This window comes from Myotis yumanensis, unplaced genomic scaffold, assembly GCF_028538775.1.
Source record: "Myotis yumanensis isolate MYYU_CA2020_CCGP unplaced genomic scaffold, mMyoYum1.0.hap1 SCAF_20, whole genome shotgun sequence".
NCBI classification, from domain to species: Eukaryota; Metazoa; Chordata; class Mammalia; order Chiroptera; family Vespertilionidae; genus Myotis; species Myotis yumanensis.
The window spans coordinates 8,276,274-8,292,562 of record NW_027223771.1 but is presented as its reverse complement, the minus strand read 5'-3'; the positions used below and the strand labels follow the sequence as shown (position 1 = coordinate 8,292,562).

The following is a 16,289-nucleotide window of genomic DNA, read 5'->3' as shown; positions in this document are numbered from 1 at the left end:
CTGAAATCAATAAAAAGTACATATTAAAAAAAACAAATATCACAGGCGCTATGCCCAGCTTGCAGGGCTCCGGTTGGGGATGGCCTGTCAGGTCTATGGGGCAGCGGCAGGAAGCCTAGGAGGAGGCACCTCAGGAAGCAGAGTAATTAGTGCCTTGGGAGGACCCTGTCCTGGGGGCAGCCTGCTCGGGGCTGCAGGTTCACAGGCTGAGGGTGAGGGTTTGATGGCAGAGTCCCTCCGGGAGACCCCGGGTTCTCCAGTGCCTGGCAAACGTCCTATTTGTCTCTGTTCTTTTGAGCTGTTATTGCAAAGGAGACCATTAAAACAACCGCATGCACTGCGGCCGGTGTGGCTCAGTGGTTGAGCTTCGACCTATGAACCAGGTGATCGCCCTGTAGGATTCCCAATCAGGGCACAGGCCCGGGTTGTGGTCTCGATCCCCAGTGAGGGGGTACATGAGGCACCTGATCTATGATTCTCTCTCATCATTGGTGTTTCTCTCTGCCCCTCTTCCTTCCCCTCTGAGATCAGTAGCATACTAAAAACAAAAACCCAAAATCTTTTTTAAAAAACCAGCTAGCAAAATGACAAGTAAAACCAGTTTTGTTGAGTGCGCCGTCTTGTGGACATCTCTGGAATTGCATAAAGATTTTTTTTTTAGGCATCAGAAAGCAAACTACAGAAAAGTCATCAGTACAGAGAACTCTTCATGAGCGATCTGAAATTACCCATTTGACACCCTATGACGTCAGAAATATTTGAATTTATTTTCCCTCCCAAATACTTCAGAGGCGATTTCCTATAAACAAGGGCCTTCTCGGGCACAACCATCAGAATCGGAAAGTCCACGCTGAGCGTCTCTCCGGTCCAATCCTCTGACGGGTTCACACGTGGCCCGTTGTCCCAGGAAGGCCCTTCGCAGGCGGCCAGAGACCCGGCTGCACCCCTTCCCGAGAGAGGCACCCTGTGCATTGAGTCTTCATTTCTCGCCAGTCCTCTTCCTGGAACCTTTTAAAGACTCGCGTGCTTAACACTTTGCTTAACCAGCGGATATAAATGTCCAGAATTAGGGCCCCTCCAGACTCCAGAGACCCCCCAGGATCGCAACCAGAACCGGGGACGTAGCCCGGGCGCCCCAGGACCTCAGAACCGCAAGAGATCCGGAGCCTGGCTCTTCGACTGTTTTTGCCTGGAAGCCGAGCGGTGCACATGTACGTAGGGACCTGGTGGGTCCCCTCGGATGAACCCATAGCACCGAGGAAGACGCCCTCAGAGCAAACGCAGTGCTAACGGTAAGTTAATAACAGAGTTAACAGCCCACAGGGAAAGTGTCTGTTTCTTTCCTGGGCACAGCGATGACACATGGGCGCTGTGCGGCCGGTGCGGCTCAGTGGTTGAGCTTTGACCTATGAACCGGGAGGTCACGGGTTCCATTCCTGGCTCGATCCCGGGTTGGGCGTGAAGGAGGCAGCCCTCAGTGATTCTCATAATGGATGTTTGTTTATCCCTCTCTCTTCCTCGCTGAAATCAAAACATTTTTTTTTTTAAAGAGAAAATGGCGTCTGTGTGCAGCCTGGAGGGCTCAGGTTGGGGATGGCCTGTCGGGTCACTGTGGCAGCGGCAGGAAGCCTGGGTAGAGTCAGAAAAATGAGTGCCCTGGGAGGACCCTGTCCTGGGGGCAGCCTGCCCGTGGCTGCTGGTTCACAGGCTGAGGGTGAGGGTTTGAGAGCAGAGTCCCACCTGGAGGCCCTGGAGCCTGCAGTGCCTGGCAAACCAACTTTTTGTCTCTGTTCTTTTGAGCTTTGCTTGCACAAGAGACCATTAAAACAACTACACACCATCCATCCGGCCGGTGTGGCTCAGTGGTTAAGCTTCGACTTATGAACCAGGAGGTCGTGGGGTTTGATTCCCAGTCAGGGCACGTGCCCGTGTTGTGGGCTCCTCCCCAGTACGGGGCTTGCAGGAGGCACCCGATTGATGGTTCTCCCTCCTCACTGGTGTTTTTCTCTCTCTCCCTCTGCCTTCCCCTCTGAGATCAATAACATATTAGGAAAACAGAAACAAAACCTTTTTTAAAACCCAGCAAGTGAAAGGGCAAGTACCAGTGCACATGTGTTGATATGTATGCGATTTGACATGTATGCTATTTTGTGTATTGACAAGAAGCTTCAAAACTTCCTATGTCAAATTTTCTGAAGGAGTTAACATCGTAGATATTGTAACGCCTAAAAGTGTCGAATGTCGTGCCAAAAAAAGCATTTGCAGGAAGTTTTAATTCATTACTAGTAGCTATTGAAAAAAATCCGCATTATTAACCGGTACAACTGGTGATATCAGTTTTGTGGTGTGAGGGCGCCGCCTTGTGGACATCTCTGGAATTGCATGTGGTTTGTTTAAACTTTTTTTTTTTTTAGTCATCACAAAGCAAAGCTACAGAAAAGTTACTAGTACAGAGAAATAGGAAGCCAGGTTGGGGGCTCCATCCCCGGTTGGGGGTGCAGGAGACAGCCGATCAGTGATTTTCACCATGGATGTTCTCTATTCCTCTCTCTTCGTCTCTGAAATCAATAAAAAGTACATATTAAAAAAACAAATATCACAGGCGCTATGCCCAGCTTGCAGGGCTCCGGTTGGGGATGGCCTGTCAGGTCTATGGGGCAGCGGCAGGAAGCCTAGGAGGAGGCACCTCAGGAAACAGAGTAATTAGTGCCTTGGGAGGACCCTGTCCTGGGGGCAGCCTGCTCGGGGCTGCAGGTTCACAGGCTGAGGGTGAGGGTTTGATGGCAGAGTCCCTCCGGGAGACCCCGGGTTCTCCAGTGCCTGGCAAACGTCCTATTTGTCTCTGTTCTTTTGAGCTGTTATTGCAAAGGAGACCATTAAAACAACCGCATGCACTGCGGCCGGTGTGGCTCAGTGGTTGAGCTTCGACCTATGAACCAGGTGATCGCCCTGTAAGATTCCCAATCAGGGCACAGGCCCAGGTTGTGGTCTCGATCCCCAGTGAGGGGGTACATGAGGCACCTGATCTATGATTCTCTCTCATCATTGGTGTTTCTCTCTGCCCCTCTTCCTTCCCCTCTGAGATCAGTAGCATACTAAAAACAAAAACCCAAACTCTTTTTTAAAAAACCAGCTAGCAAAATGACAAGTAAAACCAGTTTTGTTGAGTGCGCCGTCTTGTGGACATCTCTGGAATTGCATAAAGATTTTTTTTTTAGGCATCAGAAAGCAAACTACAGAAAAGTCATCAGTACAGAGAACTCTTCATGAGCGATCTGAAATTACCCATTTGACACCCTATGACGTCAGAAATATTTGAATTTATTTTCCCTCCCAAATACTTCAGAGGCGATTTCCTATAAACAAGGGCCTTCTCCGGCACAACCATCAGAATCAGGAAGTTCATGCTGAGCGTCTCTACGGTCCAATCCTCTGACGGGTTCACATGTGGCCCGTTGTCCCAGGAAGGCCCTTCGCAGGCGGCCATAAACCCCGCTGCACCCCCTTTCCCGGGAGAGGCACCCTGTGCATTGAGTCTTCATTTCTCGCCAGTCCTCTTCCTGGAACCTTTTAAAGTCTCGCGTGCTTAACACTTTGCTTAACCAGCGGATACAAATGTCTAGAAAATTGGGCCCCCTCGAGACTCCAGTGACCCTCCAGGATCGCAACCAGAACCGGGGAAGTAGCCCAGGCGCCCCAGGACCTCGGAACCGCAAGAGATCGGGTGCACGGCTCTTCGATTATTTCGGCCTGGGCGCCGAGCGGCGCGCGCGTATAGTATGTCGGCCGGATCAATTAACGCTGCCTGTTGGAGGGCGCAAGGCACGCTGGGATGTGTACTTGGCGTTTGGCGCGAGTACACCGGAAGTGTGTCGACGTCGGCGCGGTGCACGCCGGGAAGCGAGGCTAGCGGCGAGCGGGGCATGCCGGGAAGTGCGTCTTTGCGCCATTCGCGAGGCACGCCGGGAAGTGCGGCGACGTCGACGTCGACCCGGGGCATGCCGGGAGGTGTGTCTGGCGTGTACGCGGGGCATCCTGGGAAGTGCGTCTTTGCGTAGGTCGTGAGGTACGCCGGGAAGTGTGACGACTGCGGAGCGAGGCATGCCGGGAGGTGCGTCTAGAAGTGGGTCGGGGCTAGTCCGGAAGTGTGTCAGAAGAATTTCGAGGCGCCCGGAAGTGGTCGTTTGCCGGCGCGGGCACGCTGTGTAGTTGTCGTTCGCCGGCCAGCGCGGGTCAGAAAGGGAAGTGTGTCTGGTGACGGGCCTGAGCCACGCGGGGAGGTCTGTCTGGTGGGAGCCCCGGGCGCCGCGAGGCGGCATCAGGGAGGCGGCAGGATGGTGAAGCTGACGGCGGAGCTGATCGAGCAGGCGGCGCAGACACCAACGCCGTGCGGGACTGCGAGCTGCAGGGTGAGTCCGGGGAGAGGCCGGGCCCGCGAGCCTGTCGTGTTCGCCCCGCAGTGGGCGGGCTGCGCCTGGGCCGCCCCGGCCCGAGTCTGGCGGGCGGGGTGGAGGACCATCCCGGAGGCTCCGTGCAGGGCCGGCTCGGAGCACGGGGACTCGGATCGCTGCCCGGCCCGTATCCGTGGGCCTGCGTTCGGTTCGGCCTCGTGGGACCGTTTCTCAGTCTGATCTGCTCGAGAGCGAGCAGCCGGTTCCCAGGAAACACCTTAAAGTGATAGCGTCAGAGTGAGGGTGAGAGAGAGAGAGAGAGACAAGTGAGAGAAACATCGCTTGTTTGCCTCCCGCACACGCCCCGACCGGGTCCGGGATCGAACCCGAGACCCTCGGGGGCTCTGGCCACAGGGGTGGGCGAGGCCATTAGGGAGGAAGCGAAGGACCGCCCCCTCCCCCCCCTCTCCCCCTCCCCCCAACACCCCAGCGCTTCCTCAGCAGCGTCAGCGGCCCCGGGCCCTTCACGCAGACGCGTCATCAGGTGACCGTCTCTCATCAAACAGCCCCCGTGTCAGCGCCGACACTGAACCGTTCCGATCCGGAGCTGCTGCAACCCCAGGAAAGGTTACAGTGCGCCTCCCGGCCATGGCCACACCCCAATGAGCACCCTCAACGCCCGCCCCCTTCAGACTTGAGAGATGGCGGAGATGTCCCGGGGGCAGGCAGCACAGTGGTCAGTCAGCCTGGAAATGACCCCGAGGAAACGGAATTTCATGAAAAGGAAAGTGCTCTGATCCAGGCCGGGTGTCTCAGTGGTTAGATCGTCGGCCCGTCTCTGCATTCCCTGTGCTTCCTGGCGGATCTGAGTTTGTCTTCTTTTCCTGGAATGGGCTTGTCTCACTCGCCTTTATGTTTTCCCTCCTCATTGCTCCCTCTCACTCCTGCGTGCTCCATCTCTCTTTCTTTTTTAAAAAAATATGTTGTATTGATTTTTTACAGAGAGGAAGGAAGAGAAATAGAGAGTTAGAAACATCGATGAGAGAGAAACATCGACCAGCTGCCTCCTGCACGCCCCGAACTGGGGATGTGACTGCAACCAAGGTACATGCCCTTGACCGGAATCGAACCTGGGACCCTTCAGTATGCAGGCCAATGCTCTATCCACTGAGCCAAACCGGTTAGTGCTCTGTCTCCCTTTCTGTTGGTTCTGTTTTTCCTGGAGCAGCTTAGAGATTAATTATTAAACAGCTGGGCTCTGTTCCTAGCTCCTAGGGACGCACACAGATGTGCTACCCAAGTTCCTACTTCTGCTGCTGACACCAGTACAGACGCCCCGGTTCCCCGCCTCTGCCACCTCCACCCGCCCCCTCCCTCTGGCCGTCACCACAGGTGTCTGCTCACATTTGTCAAAGTGGAAAGGTGACCAGTTACCTCTACCCTCCCAGGCAGTGCAAGGCCCTGAGCCATTTCAGTCCCGCACGCCAGCTCCCTGTGTGTCTAATGCGCTGTTTAAAGCCATTGGCGCTGTGGGTGGAGAAGCTGTTACGTCTGAGATGGGAGGGCGCAGAAGCTCCAGTGCATTCATCAGCTTGTTCCCTGGAAGCGCATCGGGCGCCGGAGCGGGAAGGACGGGGCAGGATGGTCCTCGCTCCCAGCGGCTCGGGGGGGTGTCTGCTCTCCCTCCACAGGGCGCCCTGGCCCCGCGGGCGTCGCTCAAGTCGCTGACCTCCCTGAGGTAGGAGACGCCCTGTGACTGAGTCCTTCACAGTAACTCCTGCCCGGCCTGGACCTTAACACCCAGTGAGGACAGAGGAATGCTGCATGGGAACGAACTGGAAAAGGTTTACAATTTTTAAAATATACATACTGTTTTTAAAACTCATAAACCTTCTAATTCTGTTTTCCCCGCTATGGAGAAGAAAAGAAAAGGGCACCTTTAAACACAAACCCTGCAAAGCACTGTTCGTGACCTGTGGGCCGTGCTGTGGCTAACGGGTTCCATTCCAGTGCGACAGCAGCCCCACTGCCAGCACACTGGCCGCCTGATGGTGCTCTCAGTGTCAGGTCTTGGACACAAGCATGGGGGTGGGGTGGGAGGAAGGCAGGAAAAAATTTTCAGCCCTGGCTGGTGTTTCTCAATGGTTAGAGCGTCGACCTCTGAGCCAGTGGGTCCCGGGTCAGTTCCTGGTCAGGTGTGATGAGAACTGCCTGAGCTGCGAGTCGGGCCTCAGGCGTCGCCAACCACACCTGCAGCCACGGTGAGCCAGGCCTGTGAGCAGTAACTGCAGGGCAGGGACCTCCACTTTCCCGCAATCTGACTGGGCCCCTCTTGTTTCTCCCCAGGGGACAAGACTTTCTGCGAGATGGTGAAGTCTAACTGGCTGTGTGAGCGCAAGCTCTTCATTCAGTTCTGCTGCCTGCCTGGTGGGTGGCGGCGCCCAGCGGTGTCCGTACGGCGACGTCCCCTCTAACTCTGCCTGTCGACGCATCCTTCCGGGACCCAAATTGGAACCCCCACGTTTACGGAATCTTCCGACCAAAGCAAATCTTCAAATTGGAGTATCAAGCAAGTGGCCTCCCCATCCCTTCTTGCCGGGCTTCGAGCATCTCCAAGGTCAACCTCAGCCTCCCGTGGGACGGGCCATCCCCACGTGTGACAGGGCCCAGCAGCCCCTGTCCTCCGCCCGGACTGTAAGCCAGACAGCACGACAGGACCTCCTCCTGCCAAACCTGTGTGGGCGTGTGGATCAGCTGCCTGTTCCGGTTCTCCCCAAGGGGGCCTGTGGACAGGGAGCCCCTCTGTTTTCCAGGAAATGCACCGATCGGCTACCGGGACCAGGAGTAACCTTTGCTTTAAACTTTCTCTCGAGCTTGGACGTCTTCGTTGTGTCCAGCTCCCCCCTCGGACCATCAGGCAGCCCACGTGTCCCTGGGAGCTGGGCCCCCCCAAGGGGTGGATCAAACCCATGACAGCGAGGAAGACGCCCTCAGCAAATGCAGTGCTAACCCTAAAGAGTTAACAGCCCACAGCGAAGGCGTGTTTCTTTCCTGCGCACAGTGATTACACGTGGGTGCTGTCCAGCCGGTGTGACTCAGTGGTTGAGCTTCGACCTGTAAACCAGGAGGTCACAGTTCCATTTCTGGTTCGGTGCCCTGGTTGGGGCCTCCATCCCGTGTGGGACATGCAGGAGGCAGCCAATGGATGGGTCTCATCATTGATGTTTCTGTCTCTTTCCCTCTCCCTTCCCCTCTGAGATTATAACATATTTTAAAAAAACAAAAATACAAAACCTTTTTTAAAACCCAGCAAGTGAAATGGCAAGTTCCAGTGCACATGTGTTGATATATATGCGATTTGACTTGTATGCTATTTTCTTGTATTGACAACAAGTCCCAAAACTTCATGTCAAGTTTTTTGAAGGTGTTAATATCAATATTTTTACGCCTAGAAATGTCGAATTTTGTGCCAAAATGAAGGAGCGTTTGCGGGAAGTTTTAATTCATGACTAGGAAGTCCACCTAGTGAAAAAAATCCGCGTTATTAACCAGTAAAACCAGTTTTGTGGTCAGAGTGCGCCGCCTTGTGGACATCATTGGAGTTGCATGAGGTTTGTTTAAACTTTTTTTTTTTTTAAGTCCATCACAAAGCAAAACTACAGAAAAGGTACTAGTACAGAGAAATATGAGCTGGGCCCTAACCGGTTTGGCTCAGTGGATAGAGTATCGACCTTCGGACTGAAGGGTTTCGGGTTCGATTGCGGTCAAGGCATGTACCTTGGTTGGAGGCACATACCCAGTGGAGAGTGTGCAGGAGGCAGCTGATGGATGTTTCTCTCTCATCGATGTTTCTAACTCTCTATCCCTCTCCCTTCCTCTCTGTAAAAAAAGCAATAAAATATATTTTTTTAAAAAACCGCTTTAAGAAAAAATATGAGCCGGGCTGGGGGCTCCATCTCCGGTTTGGGGTGCAGGAAGCAGCTGATCAGTGATTCTCATCATTGATGTTTCTCTATCAATGTCCCTCTCTGAAATAAATGAAAATATATATGTATAATTTTTTTTTTTAAGGGAAAAACAGTGGTGGCTGTGCCCAGCTTGCAGGGCTCCAGTTGGGGATGCCCTGTCAGGTCTGTGGGGCAGCGGCAGGAAACCTTGGAGGAGGCACCTCAGGAGGCAGAGAAATTAGTGTTTTGTGAGGACCCTGTCCTGGGGGCAGCCTGCCCGTGGCTGCAGGTTCACAGGCTGAGGGCGAGGGTTCGAGACCAGAGTCCCTCCCGGAGCGTCGAGTGCCTGGAAAACGTCCTTTTTGTCTCTGTTCTTTTGAGCTTTGGTTGCAAAAGAGACCATTAAAACAACCGCACGCCCTCCGGCCAGTGTGGCTCAGTGGTTGAGCGTCGACCTATGAATCAGGAGGTCATGGGGTTAGATTCCCAGTCAGGGCACAGGCCCGGGTTTCGGGCTCCATCCCCAGTAGGAGACGTGCAGGAGGCAGCCAGTCCGTGATTCTCTTTCCTCACTGGTGTTTTTCTCTCTCTCCCTCTGCCTTCCCCTTTGAGGTCAATAACATATTTTTAAAAAACAGATACAAAACCTTTTTTAAAACCCAGCAAGCGAAATGACAAGTTCCAGTGCACATGTGTTGATATGTATTCGAGTTGATATCTATGCTATTTTGTTGTATTGACAACAAGCTTCAAAACTTCCTATTTCCAATTATCTGAAGGTGTTAACATCATAGATATTTTTACGCCTAAAAATGTCGAATGTCGTGCCCAAAACATTTGCGGGCAGTTTTAATTCATTACTAGTAACTGGTGAAAAAAATCGGCATTATTAACCTGTACAACTGGTGAAACCATCTTTGTGGTCCGAGCACGCCGCCTTGTGGACATCTTTGGAATTGCGGTTTAAACTTTTTTTAAGTCCATCACAAAGCAAAACTACTGAAAAGTTACTAGTACAGAGAAATATGAGCCGGGCCCTAACCGGTTTGGCTCAGTGTATAGAGCATCGGCCTGCGGACTGAAGGGTTCCAGGTTTGATTGCGTTCAAGGCATGTACCCTGGTTGCGGGCACATACCCAGTAGATTGTGTGCAGGAGGCAGCTAATGGATGTTTCTCTCTCATCGATGTTTCTAACTCTCTATCCCTCTCCCTTCCTCTAGGTAAAAAAGCAATAATATATATATATTTTTAAAAAGCGCTTTAAGAAAAAATATGAGCCGGGCTGGGGGCTCCATCTCCGTTGTTGGGGTGCAGGAGGCAGCTGACCAGTGATTCTCATCATTGATGTTTCTCCATCTCTGTTCCTTTCTGAAATCAATAAAAATATTTATTTTTTTATTAAAAAAGAGAAAAATAGTGGCAGCTGTGCCTAGCTTGGAGGACTCCTGTTGGGCATGGCCTGTCGGGTCTATGGGGCAGCGGCAGAAAGCCTGCAGGAGGCACTTCAGGAGGCAGAGAAATTAGTGCCTTGGGAGGACCCTGTCCTGGGAGCAGCCTGCCCGTGGCTGCAGGTGCACAGGCTGAGAGTGAGGGTTCGAGAGCAGAGTCCCTCCCGAAGTCTGGAGAGCCTGGCAAACGTCCTTTTTGTCTCTGTTCTTTTGAGCTTTGCTTGCACAGGAGACCATTAAAACAACTGCACGCCCTTTGGCCAGTGCTGCTCAGTGGTTGAGCGTCGACCTGACCTATGAACCAGGACGTCAAGGTGTTGGATTCCCAGTCAGCACAGGCCCGGGTTTCGGGCTCCATCCCCAGTGTGGGGCGTGCAGGAGGCAGCTGATGCATGATTCTCTCTCATCACTGGTGTTTCTCTGCCCCTCTCCCTTCACCTCTGAGATCAATAACATATTAAAAAAAACAAATACAATACAAAACCCTTTTTAAAACCCAGCAAGCGAAATGACAAGTACCAGTGCACATGTGTTGATATGTATGCGATTTGATATGTGTGCTATTTTGTGTATTGACAACAAGCTTCAAAACTTCCTATGTCAAATTTTCTGAATGTGTTAACATCATAGATACTTTTACACCTAAAAATTCTAATTCTAATTTCGTGCTAAAAAAAGAGCATTTGCAGGAAGTTTCAATTCATTACTGTTAACTATTGAAAAAATCCACATTATTAACCGGTACACCTGGTAAAACCAGTTTTGTGGTCCGAGCGCGCCGTCTTGTGGACATCTCTGAAATTGCATGAGGTTTGTTTAAACTTTTTTTAGGCCATCACAATGCAAAGTACAGACAAGTTACTGGTACAGAGAACTCTTCATGAGCGATCTGACATCACCGATTTGACACCCTATGAAGTCAGAAATATCTGAAATTTTTTTCCTCCCTGTGCATTGAGTCTTTATTTCTCGCCAGTCCTCTTCCTGGAACCTTTTAAAGTCTTGAGTGCTGTACACTTTGCTTAACCAGCGGATTCAAATGTCTAGAAAATCGGGCCCGCGAGACTCCAGAGACCCCCCAGGATCGCATCCATAACCGGGGACGTAGCCCAGGCGCCCCAGGACCTCGGAACCGCAAGAGATCCGGAGCCTGGCTCTTCGACTGTTTCCGCCTGGGCGCCGAGCGGCGCGCGCGTATAGTATGATTGATCAATTAACGCTGCCTGTTGGAGGGCGCAGGGCACGCTGGGATGTGTACCTGGCGCTGGGCGCGAGCACACCGGAAGTGTGTCGACGTCGGCGCGGTGCACGTCAGTCGCGAAGCACGCCGGGAAGTGTGTCGGCGTCGACCCGAGGCATGCCGGGAGGTGTGTCTGCCGTCTGCGCGGGGCATGCTGGGAAGTGCGTCTTGCGTCCGTCGTGAGGTACGCCGGGAAGTGTGACGCTACGGCGCGGGGCATGCCGGGAGATGCGTCTAGTGGTGGCCGGGGCCAGTCCGGAAGTGTGTCAGAGGAGGTCTTGTTGCCCGGAAGTGGTCCTTTGCAGGCTCGGGCAGGCAGTGCAGTGGTGGTTTGCCGGCGCGGGTCACAGAAGCAAGTGTGTCTGGTAACGGGCCTGAGCCACGCCGTGAGGTCTGTCTGGCGGGAGCCCCGGAGCCGCGGAGCGGGAGCAGGGAGGCGGCAGGTGATGAATCTGACGGCGGAGCTGATCGAGCAGGCTGCGCAGACACCAACGCCGTGCGGGACCGCGAGCTGGACCTGCGGGGTGAGTCGGGGAGAGCGCCCATGGCTGGCGCCGGGCCCGCGGGCCTGCCGTGTGGGCTCCGTGCACGGCCGGCTCGGGGGACGGGGACTCGGATCGCTGCCCGACCCGTATCCGTGGGCCTGTGTTCGGTTCGGCCTCGTGAGACCGTTTCTCAGTCTCATCTGCTCGAGAGCGAGCGGCTGGTTCTCAGGAAACACGTTAAAGTGATAGCGTCAGAGTGACGGTAGGGCGCGCGCTGGTCCTTTACTTTTCTTTTTTAGAGAGAGCGGGGGGAGGGGAGGGAGAGAGAGAAGCATGCATGTGAGAGAGACACATTGTTTGGTTGCCTCCCGCACACGCCCTTACCGGTCCGGGATTGAACCCGAGACCCCCGGGGGCTCTGGCCACATGGGGCGGGCGAGGCCATTAGGGTGAAAGTGAAGGACTGGCTCCCTGTGCTTCCATAGCAACGTCAGCGGCCCCGGGCCCTTCACGCAGACAGGTCATCAGGTGACCCCCGCGGACACTGAACCGATCCCGAGCTGCTGCAACCCCAGTAAAGGTTAAGTGCACCTCCAGGCCATGGCCACACCCCAATGAGCATCCTCAACGCTCCGCCCATTTCCTACTTGAGAGATGTCGGAGATGTCCCGGGGGCAGGCAGCACAGTGGTCAGTCAGCATGGAAATGACCCCTTCTCCACCAAAAGGAAGTTCATAAAAAGGAAAGTGTTCTGGCCCTGGCCGGGTGTCTCAGTGGTTAGAACGTCGGCCGGTGGACTGAAGTGTCAGGGGTTCATTCCAGGTGAAGAGCAGGTTCCTGGGTTGCAGGTTCAATTCGGGACGGGTCGGGTCTTGTGCAGGAGGCAACCAATCCCTGTGTCTCTCTCACATCCATGTCTCTCTTCTCTCCCCCTCCCTCCCACTCTAAGAACCAATGGAAATGTGTCCTAGGGTGAAGATGAACAACAACAACAAAGCAATCAGAGGGACAGGCAGCTGTCTGTCCAGCAAATCAGAAGGGGACTTAGGAAGACTGTGAAGAGCAACCACCTTGGGCATGAGCTGCTCCAGTCTGTGCCCGGAATCTGCTCCCATGGGGACCACGGGGTCTCAGCCCAGCTGCTGCTGGCTCTGCTTCTGGCCTAGACTCCTTGCGGACAAAGCCAGGTCATTCTATCCATCTTCTTATTAATCCTTCCCCAGCATATTTTCCCATGGATTTTAGAAAGGGTGGGGGGTGGTGGGAGGAGAGAGATAGGAACATCCATGATGAGAGAGCATCATGGGTCTGCTGCCTCCTGCATGCCCCTACTGGGGATCGAACCTGCAACCCAAGACCTCCTGGTTCATGGGCTGACATCAACCACTGAGCGACACTGGCATGGCCTGGGTAAACACTTTCTGAATGAATGCTAGCTTTTTTAAAAAATTAAGTTACTGGGAAATTCTGCTAATGTACTCTCACACCTTTTAGTTTTACTAATACTTGTGGATTTTTTTTCCTCTCCGCTTCACAGGCTATAAGATCCCTGTCATCGAGAATCTGGGTGCGACCTAGACCAGTTCGATGCCATCGACTTTTCTGACAATGAAATCCGGAAGCTGGACGGCTTCCCGCTGCTGAGGAGACTGAAGACCCTCCTGGTGAACAACAACAGGATCCGGTGAGTGGCTGCCGGGGCAGCGGCTGGTGCCCAGGCTGAGCGTCCTACCCGCTGCCAGTGCCACCTCCACGTTTCCTCCTAAGATGAGAAATGAGGAAGCTTTTCTCATGCAGGTGAGAGCCTAGCTTGGCTTCGGGCTCCCCCAGCGGTTTCCAACCTTTTCCATCTCAGGGCGCACACAACTAGTCACTCAAATGCTGCAGCACAAGACTCTGACCCCAAAAAATAGATTTATATTGATTTCAGAGAGGAAGGGAGGGGGAGTGAGGTAGAAGCATCAATAATGAGACAATCACTGATCGGATGCCTCCTTCTCACCCCACACTGAGGATGGAGCCCACAGCCAGGGCGGGTGCCCTGAACGGGAATGAACCCTGACCTCCTGGTTCATAGGTGGATGCTCATCCCATCATTGATGGGTTAGAATCTGTCCTCCAGGGAGGTGACCCAGCTCTGCATTCGCTGTGCTTCCTGGCGGATCTGAGTTTGTCTTCTTTTCCTGGAGCGGGCTTGTCTCGCTCACCTTTATGTTTTTCCTCCTTGTTGCTCCCTCTCACTCCTGCACGCTCCGTCTCTCTTTTTGTTCGTTCCGTTTTTCCTGGAGCAGCTTAGAGATTAATTATTGAACAGCTGGCTCTGTTCCTAGCTCCTAGGGATGCACACAGATGTGCTACCCAAGTTTCTACTTCTGCTGCTGACACTAGTACAGACGCCCCGGTTCCCCGCCTCTGCCGCCTCCACCAGCCCCCTCCCTCTGGCCATCACCACAGGTGTCTGCTCACATTTGTCAAAGTGGAAAGGTGACCAGTGTTACCTCTACCCTCCCAGACAGCGCAGGGCCCTGAGCCATTTCAGTCCCGCACTCCAGCTCGCTGTGTGTCTACTGCGCTGTTTAAAGCCATTGGCGCTGTGGGTGGAGAAGCTGTTGTGGCCGAGATGGGAGGGTGCAGAAGCTCCAGTGCATTCATCAGCTTGTTCCCTGGAAGCGCATCGGGCGCCGGAGCGGGAAGGACGGGGCAGGATGGTCCTCGCTCCCAGCGGCTCAGGGGGGTGTCTGCTCTCCCTCCACAGGGCGCCCTGGACCCGCGGGCGTCGCTCAAGTCGCTGACCTCCCTGAGGTTGGAGACGCCCTGTGACTGAGTCCTTCACAGTAACCCCTGCCCGGCCTGGACCTTAACACCCAGTGAGGACAGAGGAATGCTGCATGGGAACGAACTGGAAAAGGTTTACAATTTTAAAAATACCTATATTGTTTTAAAACTCATAAGCCTTCTAATTCTGTTTTCCCCGCTATGGAGAAGAAAAGAAAAGGGCACCTTTAAACACAAACCCTGCAAAGCACTGTTCGTGACCTGTGGGCCGTGCTGTGGCTAACGGGTTCCATTCCAGTGCGACAGCAGCCCCACTGCCAGCACACTGGCCGCCTGATGGTGCTCTCAGTGTCAGGTCTTGGACACAAGCATGGGGGTGGGGTGGGAGGAAGGCAGGAAAAAATTTTCAGCCCTGGCTGGTGTTTCTCAATGGTTAGAGCGTCGACCTCTGAACCAGTGGGTCCCGGGTCAGTTCCTGGTCAGGTGTGATGAGAACTGCCTGAGCTGCGAGTCGGGCCTCAGGCGTCGCCAACCACACCTGCACCCACGGTGAGCCAGGCCTGTGAGCAGTAACTGCAGGGCAGGGAGCCCCACGCCCCCCAATCTGACTGGGCCCCCCTTTATTCTCCCCAGCAGAGGAGACCTGCGAGATGGTGAAGTCCAACTGGCTGTGTGAGTGCAAGCTCTTCCTTCAGCTCTGCTGCCGGCCCCTGGGCGGCGGCCCCTGGAACTCAGCCCGCCGGCCGAATACCTGTGGGGATGGGACCCCAATGTGCACCCCCAGGCCCTGCCTGGGAACCCCCACATTTACCGAATCTTGCAACCAAAGTGGACCGTCAAGCATGTGGCCTTGCCCGTCCCTTCTCACTGGGCTTCCAGCATCTCCAAGGTCAACCCCAGCCTCCTGCGGGACGGGCCGTCCCCACGAGTGAAGAAGGGCCCAGCCGCCTGTGTCCTCCGCCCGGACTGTAAGCCAGACAGCACGGCGGGACCTCCTGCTGCCAACCTGTGTGGGCGTGTGGATCAGCTGCCTGGTCCGGTTCTCCCCAGGGCGGTCCTATGAACAGAGAGCCCCAATATTTCCCTGGAAATGCACGGATCGGCTCCCGGGACCAGGAGTAACCTTTGCCTTAAACTTTCTCTTGAGCTTGGACGTTTCCATTCAGTCCGGCTCCACCGTCGGTCCTCACAAAGCCAACCTGTCCCTGGGAGCTGGGCCCCCACCTCAAAGAGGTGCATCGAACCCATGACGCCAAGAAAGACGCCCTCAGAGCAAATGCAGTGCTAACCCTAAGCTAATAAAGAGTAAACAGCCCACAGTGAAGGCGTCTGTTTCTTTCCTGGGCACAGCGATTACACTTGGGCGCTGTCGGGCCTGTGTGGCTCAGTGGTTGAACATTGACCTATAAACCAGAACATCATGGTTTGATTTCTGGTTTGATTCCGGGTTGTGGGCTCCATCCTCGTTGTGGGGGTGCAGTAGGCACCCGATTGATGGTTCTCTCTCATCATGGATGTTTCTCTGTACCTCTCCCATCCCCACTGAGATCAATAACATAAAAAAAAAAATACAAAACCTTTTTTAAAACCCAACAAGCGAAATGACAGGTTCCAGTGCACATGTGTTGATATATATGTGATTTGATATGTATGCTATTTTGTTGTATTGACAAGCTTCAAAACTTCCTATGTCAAATTTTCTGAAGGTGTTAACATCATAGATATTTTTACACCCAAAATGGCAAATGTTGTGCCAAAACAAGCATTTGCGGGAAGTTTCAATTCATTACTAGTAACTATTGAAAAAAATCCGCATTATTAACCGGTACATCTGGTAAAACCAGTTTTTTTTGTTTGAGGGCGCCGCCTTGTGGACATCTCTGGAATTGCATGAGGTTTAAACTTTTTTTAAGCCATCACAATGCAAAGTACAGACAAGTTACTGGTACAGAGAACTCTCTTCATGAGCGATCTGACATCACCCATGTGACACCCTACCACT

General features: G+C 53.6%; 2 long non-coding RNA genes and 2 other non-coding genes across 8 annotated transcripts; all 4 read left to right on the top strand.

Moving 5' to 3' along the window:
- The first annotated feature begins 6,137 nt into the window (after window positions 1–6,137).
- On the top strand, window positions 6,138–8,307 carry LOC138998268 (uncharacterized). The gene is made up of 2 exons (XR_011469123.1): window positions 6,138–6,652; window positions 6,738–8,307. It is a non-coding gene; the product is annotated as an uncharacterized lncRNA (long non-coding RNA).
- On the top strand, window positions 6,349–6,473 carry LOC138998706 (small nucleolar RNA SNORA54). The gene has a single exon (XR_011469212.1). It is a non-coding gene; the product is annotated as a small nucleolar RNA SNORA54 (small nucleolar RNA).
- Window positions 8,308–11,310: 3,003 nt separating the features above from the next.
- Window positions 11,311–15,611, top strand: LOC138998266 (uncharacterized). 5 transcript variants are annotated; one of them, XR_011469122.1, is made up of 6 exons: window positions 11,311–11,551; window positions 12,462–12,699; window positions 13,050–13,196; window positions 14,268–14,420; window positions 14,725–14,836; window positions 14,924–15,611. It is a non-coding gene; the product is annotated as an uncharacterized lncRNA (long non-coding RNA). The 5 variants fall into 5 exon arrangements; XR_011469120.1 differs by lacking the exon at window positions 14,725–14,836 and having other exon boundaries at window positions 14,921–15,611; XR_011469118.1 differs by having other exon boundaries at window positions 14,268–14,836.
- Window positions 14,533–14,657, top strand: LOC138998704 (small nucleolar RNA SNORA54). Its single transcript, XR_011469210.1, has one exon. It is a non-coding gene; the product is annotated as a small nucleolar RNA SNORA54 (small nucleolar RNA).
- Window positions 15,612–16,289: the final 678 nt, after the last annotated feature.